Genomic DNA, 15,332 nt, shown 5'->3' with positions numbered 1-15,332 from the left:
TTATACCACCCCACAGGAAAAAATAAAGGGATGGTTCCCAACACATCTCTTACGGAGACCAACAGCTTGGGCACCTACAAGAACAGCGCAGAGAAAGATTTTTTGTATCGAATGACCTGGTCTCCACTACCGCTTATGTAGGCAGAACGATCTGGATGTAGACTATCTTTGGCAAGAACTAAGAAACTATGTGCTCCCAGGTTGTGGTGCTCTTAATACTTATTCAACCACTAATTGTGACCGCAATCAATTGCAGTTTCTTCACTAATTATGTTTTCAAAATTTTGTTCTGTTCTTCATTCACTTCTGAAGGCAGCCACTTTTAGATTTCAATGCTCGGCATCTCATCCTCATCTCACTATGTTCCAAGAAAAGTGGACATTGGGTGCAGGGACGTTAATCTTTGTGCCAGTACAATAATGCTGCAAATTTTTACAACCCAACTCCAACTGACTTGATAGAAGGACTAGCCAAAGGACTGCCTAATTAATGTCTCAATGCATTTGCCCAGAACTGAATACCAGAGGTGAGTTGGTTAACCTCCACCAGTTGGAGTGATGCCAATGGAAGCTCGAGTTGAACAGAATTTAAAAAAAAGAGGAGAAAATAAACCATATTACGGCTCCTGACCTAGGACTTCTGCAGGTGAGGACAGGTAAGAGGAGGATAAATCTCAGCTGTGAGGCACTGCATCTGGTAAAATATTTTATGCGCACAGTTCGAGACTCTGACTTGGACATCGGTCTTCATATTAGGGAAAGGAAGACATTACTGAACCACAACAAGCAGTTTACAGTGTGATCTGATGAAGCCATCAAGCTGAAATGTAATAATCGCTTCTCTAGCCACAGACATTGCCTGGCCTGCTTAGTTTTATCAGCGCTGTTTGTTTTATTTTCATGTTTCCAGCATTCACAGTATTTTGTTTTTTTTCATAAGTTAACAGACTGGAGAAGTGAGATTAAAAATTAAAGAAGGTAGTGTGACTTAAAAATCCACCAAATATACAAGGTTGAGGGAATATTTCAGTCAAGACTCTCAAAATGTTGTGAGGCAGCTGCAGAGAAACCATTTGCTCTTATCAAGGAAATCAACAATGAGGAGAAGATTGCTTCTTAAATTAGAGCTAAACTAATTTATAAAGGGAAATCACCAAGCCCTTTCTCCTCAAGACAGCAGAAATTAGGTTTCTCCCTCCATAAAGGTTATAGATCTTAGGACAGTTGAAACTTTCAGAGATTGATCCTGTTTTCTCAGTGAAAAATAGAGGATTGTTAATGAAGATTTAGATCAACTGTGCTCCAACTGAATGGTAGAGCAGATTCAACTGACTGAACGGTCTCCTCTTGTTTTTGTTCTGAACAGGATCAATCTAATTGTGGACCATTTTCATTCTTTTCCTCCCTAAATTGGTTTGTCGCAAAACCTCTTCAAATCCATCCGGCTTCCTTCTTTCAGTCACTTAGTTCTTTCCTATTATACACAAACAGAATATTCACTCTAAATCAATCCATTTGCCACACACTTCTCAGCCAGTAAAAATTTTCACTGTCACAATAAAAAACCCAGAAATTGCTGGGGAAAACTCAGTAGGTCTGGCAACATCTGTGGAGAGAAAGCAGATTTAGGTCCAATGGCCCTTCCTCAGAACTGACTGTGTCTGGAAAAAAGTTTCTTTTTTTATGCAGTAGGTTGAAGGGACAGGGTAAACAGTAAGCAGTAGGTGGGGATACAGCCCAAAGAGAGAACACAACTGGACAGAGGAATGGGTAATTCCCAGGCTACTAGACTGAGCAACTACTAATGGGGACTATTAGTGGCTAAGACTGGGTGTAGTAGCAGACTATGTGAGAAGGCTTGGTATGTGGGGGTTGGGGTAAGGACATGGGAGAGCTCATGCCCTAAAAGTTCTTGAACTATTTTGAGCCCAGAAGGCTGTAGTGTTCTTAAGCAAAAAGAGTGAGTGGCTGTTCTTCCAGCTTGTGCTGAGCTTCACTGCAGCACACCAGAGGGAGATGCTAGGAAACAAAACCATTCACGGTACTCATGTGACAATACGGCTAATTCATGATCAAGATATGAAGCACTTGTAGGTTTTAGTATACCTTGGAGAGATTTTCAATGAGCAATCTTTACACTCAAGAGTCATAGGTTCGCAGTTTAAATTGCACTAGCCCAGTTGCTCGACTAGGAACTACTGCACTATCCTTTATCCAACTTCGGCAGGATTGAAGGCTGGCGTGTACAGTGTATGGAAAAAAAAATGAACAAACTGAACAGAACAGTTTCTTTTTAATTACCTCAAAAAACAATGACCTAAAAGAAATAGTCAGTTGCTCAAAATTAATAGGAAAGATAGATAAAGGTAAAGGTTTCGCCATAACTATCCTGAAATTATGGAGCAGGGTTGAGTCGTCCTATAGCCTCATTACCATCTTCATATTCATTTAACCTAACTTAGAAGGGATCATTTAGGCTCTTGTTATACATTCTAAATAAATCCTGCACTTTTATTATATCCTTAGACTAATTTCTCTACTTTTCCCATGCCCTTGGATACACTTCTTTTTTGCTAAAGTAATCAGATTTATTTTTAAACAGTCTACTTTAATCGTCTCAAAACACATTTGTGTTAATGGATCCCACTGTCTCATATGAAGTAAACTTCTCCCTCCCCTATATGGAAGAATTAGACAGCATCTTTATATAAAAAAAATGACAATGTGCCTCTACCAGGTACATCAACTTTTCCCTGTGTACAGATATCATTGGGTCTATTTCTCTGGGATGGCCAGAGATGGAGAAAGCAAATAGTGCATCGGCTGCGTTCGATTTATTAACACATCATATGATGGTGTTTTGTGCAAGATGGATAAAGCATAAAAAAGGTACTAATTTGCAATGGAATATTCGTGAGACTGCAACCAGGGGATTGAACAGAGTTTTGGCCTCCATGCTTAGCAGCCAGGGAAGGTTCACCAGGCTGATTCTTGGGATGAAGGGGTTGTATTATGGAGGAAGCACTGAGCAGGCTGGATTTACACTCACTGGAGTTTTAAAGAATTGAGTGATCGTAGAGAAACAGAGACGGAGCTTCACAGGGTAGACATTAAGGCCTTCTCGTGGGGAAAGAGTCTAGAAGCAGGGAGTAAAGTTTATATTCAAGACGGCAAAGAGGGGGAAATTTGCCTTAATTGAGGATTACAATTGTACAGGATTCTCTGTATGATGCAGACGGGTTGTGTCACTGAATGGGTTCAAGGCAAGAGTTAGATTTTTGATCTACAAGGGAGTTGAGGGTTTGTGGTGGCGCGGGGGGTGGGGGTTGGGTGGTGGTGGTTTGAGGGGATAGCCAGCAAAGTCAACGAGACACACACACACACACACACACACACACACACACAGCAGAAGAGCAGGCTCAATGAGCTAAATTTCTGATGAATCTTGTGAATCAAAAGAGTGCACAAAGCTGAAAAAAAACTGAGTGAGTCCATTTTCACTCAAGTAAGAACGTTTAAACACCAACACTGTTAAATGAACATCAACAGATATTACTCCAATAAACTGAAAGCATGTTTTTCCTTAAGGGGAGAGAAATCAAATCAAGACCATCACTTTCAATGTCTTCGACAGAATGTACAGCCTATTCAAAAAAACACTTTGAAGGTGGCAGTATAGTAGTGATGTCACTGAACCAGTAATCCAGAAGCCCACCACATTAGATGGTGAAATTCAAATTAAGCCTTGGTGAAATTTGAATTAAACTGATTTGTCGTAGAAACCCATCTTGTTCACTAATGTCCCTCAGGGAAAAAAATCTCGTCTACATGGAACCAGCCCAGCTCGTCCCCTCCCCCCACTGCATCCCAAAACCAGCCCAGCCTGTCTCTGCTTCCCTAACCAGTTCTTCCTCTCACCCATCCCTTCCTCCTACCTCAAGCCGCACCTCCATTTCCTACCTACCAATCTCATCCCACCTCCTTGACCTGTCCGTCTTCCCTGGACTGACCTATCCCCTCCCCACCTATCTGCTTTTCTCTCCATCTTCGGTCCACCTCCCCCTCTCTCCCTATTTATTCTAGTTCCCTCTCCCCATCCCCCTCTCTGATGAAGGGTCTAGGCCCAAAACATCAGCTTTTGTGCCCCTGAGATGCTGCTTGGCCTGCTGTGTTCATCCAGCTCCACACTTCATTATCCTACACGGGACTCAGATCTATTGCCGTTGAAATGAATAGAAAAAGATCCCAAGGCACAACCAGGAGGAATTTGCTAGTATCTACATTAAATCTTCCTCTTCTGGACAACACCATTCTAAACCATGTCCTCCAAATAACTGGTCATTCACCTGATTTCTTGTTTCCCAGGAACTAGAATCGCTTCCATAACTATACTACCAATAAATTACTTTGAGTGCCTTGAACAATCTGAGAACTTGATGTTCAATAAGATAGGAGTTACTTATTTGAAACTGCTTTACCTGGGTATCTACATACACCCAGGAGGAGTCTGACAGTGAGGAAGGTTAATCCTTCTAAACTCCAATCCAAAATTAAAGAAGATCTAATCCAAATTAAATCACCTGCATTATCCACTTCTCTCAGCATTTTTGAAATCTAGGTCACAGGATTAATCTGTCAATCCACAATCTTTGGAAATGAAACACCTCACCAGGTTCCAGACAGTGGTCAATGCCCCAGAAAAAAAAACAGCTCTCTTTGGGCAAGGTTCCACTTCTGAACAGCACATTTTCAAAAAAATAAATCAAAACTGACCTAATTTCTCTTTTCCTCCTTCCTTAATAAATTTGGAGAGCTCTCACCAACCTAACTTTATTAATCACCTCTAAACTCTCAAACCTATCAAAGCTGGACCCAATTGCACATAATATTCCAAATGTATCCTTAACGTTGAGCTACACAAGGCTAGAACAATTTTTTTCTTTCCCCAAGTTATCACCAAATGTCCTTGGTGTACATCTAGATTACAGTATAGCCTTGTTGATTATATTTTCATGTCAACTGTAAACTTCCACTGGACGGTCAGCTCTCCATTTGACTTTCTACTTAACATTTCTTCTTAAAAAAAAGCAATTCATTCCAAAATACATGTATGCTCCAACCTTCATGCAAAATCTAGCAGAGCGCTTCACCCAAAGATGGACACTATCTAGAAAGGAAAGGAGTGGTGTTGGGAAAAGCACAGATTTCACTGTCAAAAGTGAAAGTTTTATGGATAACAATTTAAACGAGACAAAATGGTTTAGCAGAAGTAGTCGAAGCAACAGGCACAATAGCTGAAGGATTCATCTGGAATGATTGTGGAACGAACAAGAACTAAACTGGAATCAGAAACGAGAAAGAGGTTCAGCCTAGATGAGATGGCTGAATGACTGCCAAATAGCCTGGATGGAGACCCCGGGGAGGAAAAAGTCAGTAAAACAAAAGCTTGGGAATATGATACTGATCTGACTCGTCTTGTATTCTTAAAAATACAGCTCCAGTACAATGAGTGTGCGCATTTCCAAATACTGTTGTTTTTCCTCTGGGACTGTGGAGCCAATCAGAAATGATGATGATCTGCACAGAGGCCCTAATGGGGAATGTCATAAGGGATATGCGGGAAGGTAATGAGAGCTGCAGAGTTCCAGAATAGATTAAGTTTGTAAAAGGCAGAAGTGGGTCGGTTAGCATTTGGAGGGCCAAGTTATTCTTGTGGATTCAATTAAATAGCCTCTTACTCCTTTGAGTTGAATTTATTGAAGAACCAACTCCAAACTTCTTGTTTTGTTTAAAAAAAAGCAGTCCATAACTCATTAGCACTAACAAGGTGTAGAGCTGGATGAACTCAACAGACCAAGGAGCAGGAAGGCTGACGTTTTTCGGGCCTAGATATTTCTTCAGAAACGTCAGCCTTCCTGCTTCTCTTTTTGAGGACCATAATGAAACAATTTTTTGGCAACATTAAGTTTCCACATTAAAAATAATTCAGGACTTTAGAAACAGCATCACAATTAATCTTTCTGCGAGGTGACAGTTCTTGAAACTGGCTTTAAAAGCAGGAGCAAAAAGATCCTGGTATTACTTAAAGCAAGAAATGACCAGGTGGTGAGCAGGTGTGAGAGGGGGCCCATGATGAAACAATGACACCCTGGATATTTTCTTACAACTAGTTTTAAAACACTACTTTCTAAAGCATATTTATTGCAAATAAAGCATCTTTTAATGATAGGATATTAGAAGAGGGAATGTCTCCTTACTGAAAGCGGGAATCACAGGAAAAGTATGCACACTACATGGCCATTCTGCTATCCAGCAGCCAATTAAGTTAGAAAGAATAAACTTGATTTTAAAAAGTGGTATCTGGATAGATTTCTACAAACAGCCTAAACAAATCTGTCCAAGTCTGTCTTTTGTTTGTTAAAAAAGGCTCTCTTCTGTTAACACCCTGATGCAGAGTGTTCAAACAACTGTAAAACCTCAAACTCCCTGGGAAAAAGAAAATAATAAACATTCACTAAAACAAGGAAGCTTTTTCCCCCCTCTTTCAGAGTCATGAAATAAAGAGACAGAAATTTCCATCCATACAGGACAATTTCCAGCTCTATATTCCCTCCGGGGGGTGGGGGGGAGAAGGCCTAGATAGTTTGTGAAATCTGAATTCACAAGCCACCAGGTTATATTCCAACAGGCTTATCTGAGATCAAAAGCTTTCAAAGCACTGACCCTTTGTCAGCTGAAGTGGAGGGAAGCACACAGACACAGAGGCAGCACACATCCTGACATTCAAACTCCCCAAAACCAGTGACACACAAGTATTGTGAAGAGTACTGGCTTGTTCTGGTAGTAGTGATCACTTTGGCAATGTGTTTAAAAGTCATAGGGCTGTTTATTTGTTTTTAAAACTACAAAATATACATAAAAGGTGCGCATTCTTAAACCAAGGTTTTAAAATGGTTATTGATTCTAATGAATAACATTTGCAGATCAGTCTGTCTTTGCCCCAGAGACCTCATTACACTTTTAATGAATTTCTTCAGTCACACGGTTGAATTGGAAAGTCCTTCTAAAAAGATGCGTCCAGTGAGATGCATATCACCAAGTCTTTTAAAAATAACAAAAAAGAAATGAATCAGTTGAAAAAATTCAAAAGACTCATTTATGGATTTGCAAGTAAACTCTAAACCTCTACATCTCTATGATTAGATCAACCAATGTATTACCCTGCCTGCATTAGTCACAAAATATCTGGATAATGTATGCTACAAGTACTCACACAAGACTTAATTCATAGAACTTACAAGAAAGAATGCCTTACACATTGACTTGCACTGCATCCCAATGGACAGAAGCGTTGCTACAAATGGATAGTTACTGTAAACCAAAAACAGTATAAGCCACAGTTTAATTCTTATGCAAAAGTTTTGTAGAATAAAGAAAATACTTCATTTGTGCTTTGTAAAGGAAACCTATAAGAGCCAATGGTGCCCATTTCTTGCACAAGTACTCTGATGAAGGGTTTAGGCCCGAAACATCAGCTTTTGTGCTCCCAAGATGCTGTTTGGCCTGCCGTGATCATCCAGCTCCACACTGTTATCTTGCGCAAGTACAAATACCTTTGAATTAAAAGCGTGTAATGGAGAAGAAAGGTGTGTAGTTTATATATTTACTTTAAAAGCAGAGTTTGGATTTTAAAGTAGTTGCTTACGGGTGTTAATAGCTTTTAAAAGTTAACTAGGAGAGTCTTTTGAGAACCATGATTTCATAATAGCAGGTGTTACAGTTAAGAATACTCAACAAAGCTTGAAACATTAAATTGTTTATTACTCCATTGAAACTACCAGACCTGCTGGGTTTCTCCAGCATTCTGTTTTTATCTCAGATTTACAGCACTTGCAGTATTTTGCTTTAATTCAAATTTTTAAATACCTTTTTTTGTTATTATTTCTAGCCTGATGTCTGTAAAGATACATACAAGGACCACTCCAAAGATCTAGCCAATAAAATGACAATGGGTACGACTCTCCCCTGCATTCTTCATCCTCCCAATGGAAGAGATTATAAAATAATGTACATCCCCAGCAGAAATAATAAAAACATACTTCAGAAGGAAAATAGAGTGGGAAGAATCCAACCAAAACATATCCTTTCACATCTATACTCTGTAGCACAGGCCTTAAAACGTTCATGCTCATTAGGCCCGATTTAACTGTGCACATTTCTTGCAGCATACCAGTAGAAATAGGAGTAAGACTTTTATTATAATAAATGGTCCTGCAACTAGCAACTTTAATGAACTAATTACATAATGCATCATTATAGATACATGTAAAGAAAGAGGGTGCAGTTTGTGATAGTTACATCATCCAGTCTTTATTGTGCTTGTGCCTTAACTGGATTCGAACCCCTTTCCTTTGAGAATATATGGAAGCAAAGCAAGTATTTTTGAAAGACTTGGGTTTGTATTGTGCCTCATCCTTTCCATCAGGCACACTTGAGAAGTGACACGTTACCAGCATATGCACCTGAAAATATGTGGATAGAGATGGCAATTAACTTGCGTTGAAGTTTCCAGAAGTAACAAAGGAAATGAGATCCAATTGGTTTCTTCACTGACGTGGTTGAGGGAGCAGAGCCTGTCACCATCATGAGGTGTCTAAGCTCCTCTTCACATTGTACCTTGGGGTCTTGTACATACACCGAGTGCAGGGGAGATCCTAGATTTGAAACAGAAATAGGCAGAAGTGCAGACCATTCAGCCCTTCGAGCCTGAACCATCATTCAATATGATCATGGCTGATCACGCAATTTCAGTATGCCACTCCTGCTTTCTCTTCAAATGCCTTGATCCCTTTGCCTGCAAGGGCCTCATCCAGTGCCCTCTTGAACATATCTAATGAACTGGCCCTGACAGCTTCCTATGGGAGTATATTCCATAGGTTCACAAATCAGTGAAGAAATTCTTCCTCATCTCAGTCATGAACAGCTTGCCCCTTATTCTTAGACTGTGACCCCTAGTTCTGGACTTCCCCTAAAATTGGTAACATTCTTTCCACATCAAACCTGTCCAATCCCATCAGGATTTTGTGTTTCTGTGGAGATGCCCCCTCACTCTTCAAATTCCGGTCGATCCAGTCTTTCCCTCATACGTCTGCCCTGCCACCCCAGGAATCATTCTGGTGAACCATCGCTGGACTCCCTCAATAGCTAGAATGTCCCTCCTCAGACCAGGAGACCAAAACTACACACAATGCGCAAGGTGTGGCCTCACCAAGGCCCTGTACAACTGCAGCAAGCCATCCTTATTCAGATTGATAAATCCTCTCACTATAAAGGCCAGCATGCCATTAGCTTTCCTCACTGCTTGCTGCACCTGCATGCCAACCTTCAGTGACTATTCCACCATGACACCCAGGTCCACTGCACCTCATCATTTCCTAAACTGCCACCTTTCAGATAATAATCGCCTTCCTGCTTTTGTGACCGAAGTGGATACCCTCACATTTATCCACATTATATGGTATTTGCCAAGTATGCGTCTGCTCTGCCAGTCTGTCCAGGTCATGCTGCACACATACTCTGCCACCCACCTTAGTGTCAGCTACAAATTTGGAGATATAGCACTCAATTCCTTCAGAATGTCTGTTGTGAACAGCGGAGGTCCCAGCACTAAATCCTGCAGCACCCCACTTATCACTGCCTGCCATCTAAAAACAACCAGTTTATCCTGTCTGCCAACCAGTTCTCTATCCATGTCAATACATTACCTCCGATATCATGAGTTTTAAATTTTCCTTACTAATCTCGTGTGGAACCTTGTCAAAAGCCTTTTAAAAGTCTAGATACACAACATCTACTGATTCACCCTTGTCCAGTCTACTGGTCACATCCTCAAAAAAAATCCAGTTTGTCAAGCACAATTTCCCTTTAATGAATCCATGCTGAGCAGGACTGAGTCTATCACCACTTTTCAAGTGTAGAGTTATTACATACTCAAAAATTGACTCCAGCATTTTCTTCATTACCAAATGTCAGGTTAACCAGCCTATCATTTCCTATTTTCTCTCACCCTCCTTTAGTGGGGTGGCATCAGCTACTCCCCAGTCCATGAGGACTCTTCCAGAATGCTAGAAAATAATCAAAGTATCTGCTATTTCTGAAGCCACTTCCTTAACTACTCTAGGAGGCAGAGCATCAGGCCCTGTGGACTGATTGAGGTTTAATCCCAATTTCCCCCAGGCCAATTCCTGACTAATAAGAATTTCCTTCAGTTCCTCCTTCATGCTTGACCCTCTGTCCCCTAGCATTTCCTGAAGATTATCTGTGCCCTCCTTAGAGAAGATGAACAAATACTTTGGGTCTAACTGATGTGCCATCTCTTTGCTGTCCATTATGAAGTCACCTGCTTCTATGTGCAGCTCATCTGAGCAGACAGTATCTCCCCTGGTGAAACATTTCTCATTTTACATTCAAAAGGAGGAGGCAAACAATTCACTCAAGTCCAAGAGCAAGCATGAATATGAAATCTTTGCTGGAAAGTCTGAAGGTGTCTGACACATCTAGCAATGTCCAGAATGTGATACATGCCCTATGAAAGGTCCTTGCCCTCAGCATAATCTTTCAAGATCTCTTTACCTAGTGTCAGGTTTAATTTGCTAATAATCTCCATCAGTTTTAAAGCCATCAGGTACAGATATTCTTCATTCTTTTTCCCTTGCAATTTTCCCCTCTATCACATCCCTTGTCAGACCACTTCCTCCAAACCAGACAGACAGTCTGTTCCTAGTAATGGTCAACATTTGTCTTTGGTTCACTCACTCTCCACAACACGTCATCATTTGTTATTTCTGATAACGTATCTGTGCTCCTGCTGGAGCCTCATCCTGACAAACTGGATTCCTATTGGAACAGCACTTTGCTGCATTCATTCTTTACTCCATTCCAGGACAGCATTGCAATATGTTTTACACCAACATTACTAACAAGTTAAACATTATGCAGGCTTGCTATGGAGATAGCTGGTATCAGACACCATGGAGCACTTTAGATTTCTAGTTACTTCACATTTTCCCACCACATAGACTACTGTCTTTAGCTTGGCAACCACTCTTGAAGAACAGAACCTGGAAATTAAGATATACCTCATATTTCCCAGTAGATCAAATCTGGGCCTCCTCCTGTATCAGAGAGAGGTAAAAGAAACCTCAAACCTATTCATGTAAATGGGGCACGACAGATCATTTATTCATTCAAATTTCTGTGAAAGACATTCGCAATCAATTTAGAAAGATATACCACTGAATTAGCAGTCCTGGTGTGCTTGTGAATGAACGAATGAATGATTCATTTACTGTGACTTGTCGTCTACAATGGACACAGTAAAATACAGTGAAAAGCTTCAACTGTTGCCAAAGTGCAGTACAATTTGGAATAGATGAAAATTAAAAAAGCTGAAAGAGGGTCCATCTTTGTTCTGCCAACTCTGCCATGAATTCTGAGCCCGGCCGCTGACCAATGATACCTATGCCACCACCCTTCTGCTGCCCACGCTGGCCCTACCAACAGAGTCACCATTCTTCAGGTGCCATCTCTTCATCACCAGGCCCACTCACTGACAGGCCACCAATTCCAGGACCCAACAGGAGCCTCCTGGCTCTGCCACCACTTTGCTAATACTCAGGAGCCTCCCTTGTACTGCTGCCAGGTCTGGCTGCTGCCTCACCAAGACTCCTCCTCCAGCCACCTCCTCTGGGACATCACCGCCAACCAGAAGACAATGAAGATGATGAAAAAGAAAGACTACAACGGGGGGGGGGGGGGGGGGGGGGGGGAAGAGGAGAGATGGGGAAAACGGAGGAAGCAGCCAATTTGGAGCAGATGAACACAGGAGCCCAAAAACTCTGTCTTACCTTGCCTGTGCAGCCTTCTTGGAGGAATATGTGAGTCAAGCATGGATTTCATTTATACTAACTTTAAGCTCTTCATCTTCAATTTAAATTCTTCCATGGACTTCTGGCACTCCATAACAGTATTCCTTCCAAACACACGTTCCTACACACCCTCTACACTTACATCAGCCAACTCAACCCTCACTCTGAGAAAGGCAGATTCTTTAGTTACTTTGGAACTGCCTCCCTCTAACCACTTTCAGTATTAGATTCTCACCTGCCTTCAGAAGTCTCTACACCCTCGAATCCTACTGAACCCCTCCAAGCCCTTCCTTCTCCTCTTTCTTCATTCTGCTGCACTCTAAAGCACTTTCTGTACCCATGAAAGAACTTCAGAAATGCAAGTTGCGGTAATTGCAAGTGCCTTTAATTGCAATGAGTTTGACAAATTTCCAAGTAAAATTCATTTTCAGGGAGTGGTGCAGAAATGACAAATGCTGCACTGATGTAGTTGACATGTTTCCCGGATCAGACTGCAATTCAGAAACCCACACTAGTTAATGATCACCGTACGTTGGCCTCTGCAGAGCAAGTAGTCATTTCGATAAAGTACTATTGATGCAAACAGAGGCATACTTTGCAATACTTCTGGAGTGAGCTAACTCAATAATGAGCAAATAGGAAAGTTCTTCATTCAAGTCAATTTTCAGTTCTACTGCTCATACATACATTAAAACTATTGGAAAATATTAAATTTGCCAGTAAATCTGTCAGTACTCAAACTTGAGGCGATACAGTATTTCATGTTTTTTAAAAAATTCATCCATGAGATGTGGGCATCACTGCCAAGGCTTGCATCCATTGTCTGAAGGGTAGTTCCAAATCAGTCACATTGCTGGGGTCTAAGTCACACATAAACCAGTACAGGTAAGGATGGCAGATTTTCTTCCCTAAAAGATTAGTGAACCAGGTGGGATTTCCCAACCTCACAACAAATGACTCAGTTCACATGGTCCCAAAAGGCTAGCTGCATATTCCAGATCTTTATTGATTTTGAATTTCACCATCTGCCATGGTGGGATTGATAACCATGTCTGCTGACCATTTACCGAGAGTTCTGGATCACTAAGCCAGTGGTATCACTGTCATATCACTGACTGGCGATTTGGGCATATTATGTTGTAGACTGCATATCGCACTGTTTTCAAATCCCTCCATGACCCGGTCTTCGCCCCACCACTGTCATCTGTTCCATCCTTATGGAGAGATTTCTGCATTCTTCAATTCTGACCACATGCACATTCCCAATTTTCATCTCTCTTAATAGCAGCCACCTCTTTAGCTGCCTGAACCCTGAACTCTGAAGAGTCATCTCCCTAAACCTTTCCTTCCCCTTTGATAAGGGATTGAATCCAGATAAATATGCCAGGTGATGCACTTTGGCAACACATGATGAATGGGAAGATCCCAGGAAGCACTGAGGTCCGAGGGACCTGGGTGTGCATGTCCACTGGTCCCTTAAGGTATCAGGACAAGCGAATAAGAGTGATTGAGAAGGCATTTGAGATGCTTGCCTTTATTAGACAAAAGGTACAAAATTTGAGAGATGATGCTAGAACCATTTAAAAGGTTGGTCAGGCCACAGCTAGATGATTGTGAGCAGTTCTGGAAACTACATTGTAGGAAGTTGTGATTGCACTGGAGTGGGTGCAGAGGACATTAACCAGGGATATCATCTCAAAAATGATCCAGTCCAGGTGAAGAGATTGGGTAGTTGAGGCTGTTTTTCCTGGAGCAATGGAAAGAGAGAGGGCGGAAAATAAGACTGAGGTGTATAAAATGATAACAGTCATAGGGGAGGGATCAATGACCAGGTGTACGGGTTGAAGCTACAGGCATGGGCAATTTAGAAGGTACGTGAGAAAAACAAACTTTCACCAGAAGCTGGTGGGAATCTGGAACTCACTGCTTGAAAAGGGTGGTAGTTGCAGAAAACCTCATCACATTTAAGTAGTATTAGATGCACACTTCTGATGCCAATGTAATCAAGGATATAGGCCAAGGGCTGGAAAATTGAATTAGAATAGTTAATTTGTTGTTTTTGACTAGCCCAAAAGGGGCTGAAGGGCCTTGAACTGTGCTGTAGACCTCTGATTCTATAAGATGCTCCTTAAAAGGTACTCTTAAATTGACCTGATCAGACATATTTTGACACACTTTTGAAGCATGTAGGACTTGAACACAAGCCTTTAGCCCAGGCACCATCACTGCAACATGTGAACTCTCAGGACCGCTCTTCAACACTATCTCCTTCACCAGGTTTCCAGTCAACTGTCCTAATGTGACTCATGCAGCTCAATGTCAAATTGTGTTGGAAAGCAAACTAATAAAGCGCCTTGGGATGTTTCACTATATTACAGATGCTATATGAATAAAAGATGTTTTGTCTGTCAAAATGTTGCAAGGTTACTGTATTTAATTAGAATTAAACATTGGAAAGGTAAATTGTTGGGAAGTGCCACACAGAATAGAGCCCCACAGACAGTAATACTGCTTGCAGTGTTTGACTTATACTGCCAGATGTCTTGGACATATCCTGGGACTCCATGCTGTGAGCAGCAACTTGCTGGCTTGCCCTCCGAGTTCACACAGGTAATTAAGAGGTTATCATTGTTGAGTAAACACTGCTCAGGTTCATACAGCTGTCAGTTAAAAGATTACAGATGTGTTGGCTCGGAGATTTGTTTTTCCAATGAGTTACTTGGAACCCTTAACACTTGCAACACAAATTTGAGGGTGACACTTGAAATGTGTCAAGCAGGAAACATGCACCAGATTCACTATTTCAATACACCAGAGCATGCTCTGCACAAAAACAAGCTATTTCAGCCCGATTGGTCAATGCCAAAATGTTAGGCTGCACACAAGCCTTCTCACCCAAACTATTTGATCCTAGTTCATCATGCAATGAACCAGCTTCCCCTTGCATGCGTTTAAATCAATGCCAGTGTTGCAACTCCTCCACTGCAGATGCTTTGCCTGCAAATGCAAGTAATTATTTCGGACTCGCATGTATATTTCTGTCTGTCTAGAGTCCTTCCTGCAATGTTTAACTGACAGCCTTACTTGGCTAGCTGTAGGTCACTCAGCACTGAACATAAACATTCTCAACTGTAAAACGAAGTGCAAAAGAAAACTTCCCATTTGATCATATTTGGCTCAAGTCATTTCACTTTTGTCAATATGTATTGAGTTCGCTGAATGCATGCACTGCTTCATTTAGAAGTAAATCTCGCAGCTCGGAGGCAATTGTAGAATATTTTAACAAAACAAATCACCCAAGTTTGTTTTTGGCCACTATACTGAAATAAACTTTGCCTTGCTCTTTCAGTGCATCAGATCATCTCCAGAAATCTAGCAAACAAACAGTTTTGTGCAGATTTGCATT

General features: G+C 41.2%; 1 protein-coding gene across 2 annotated transcripts in view; it reads right to left on the bottom strand.

Moving 5' to 3' along the window:
• The window catches only part of sik2a (salt-inducible kinase 2a), a 208,539-nt gene that overhangs the window by 178,581 nt on the left and 14,626 nt on the right, over nt 1–15,332 (bottom strand). The gene's annotated exons all lie outside the window — the stretch shown is intronic.

Source organism: Stegostoma tigrinum, chromosome 32 (assembly GCF_030684315.1).
Source record: "Stegostoma tigrinum isolate sSteTig4 chromosome 32, sSteTig4.hap1, whole genome shotgun sequence".
In the NCBI taxonomy this organism is placed as follows: domain Eukaryota; kingdom Metazoa; phylum Chordata; class Chondrichthyes; order Orectolobiformes; family Stegostomatidae; genus Stegostoma; species Stegostoma tigrinum.
The sequence above is the reverse complement of the archived record's forward strand: the minus strand, read 5'-3'. Positions and strand labels throughout refer to the sequence as shown.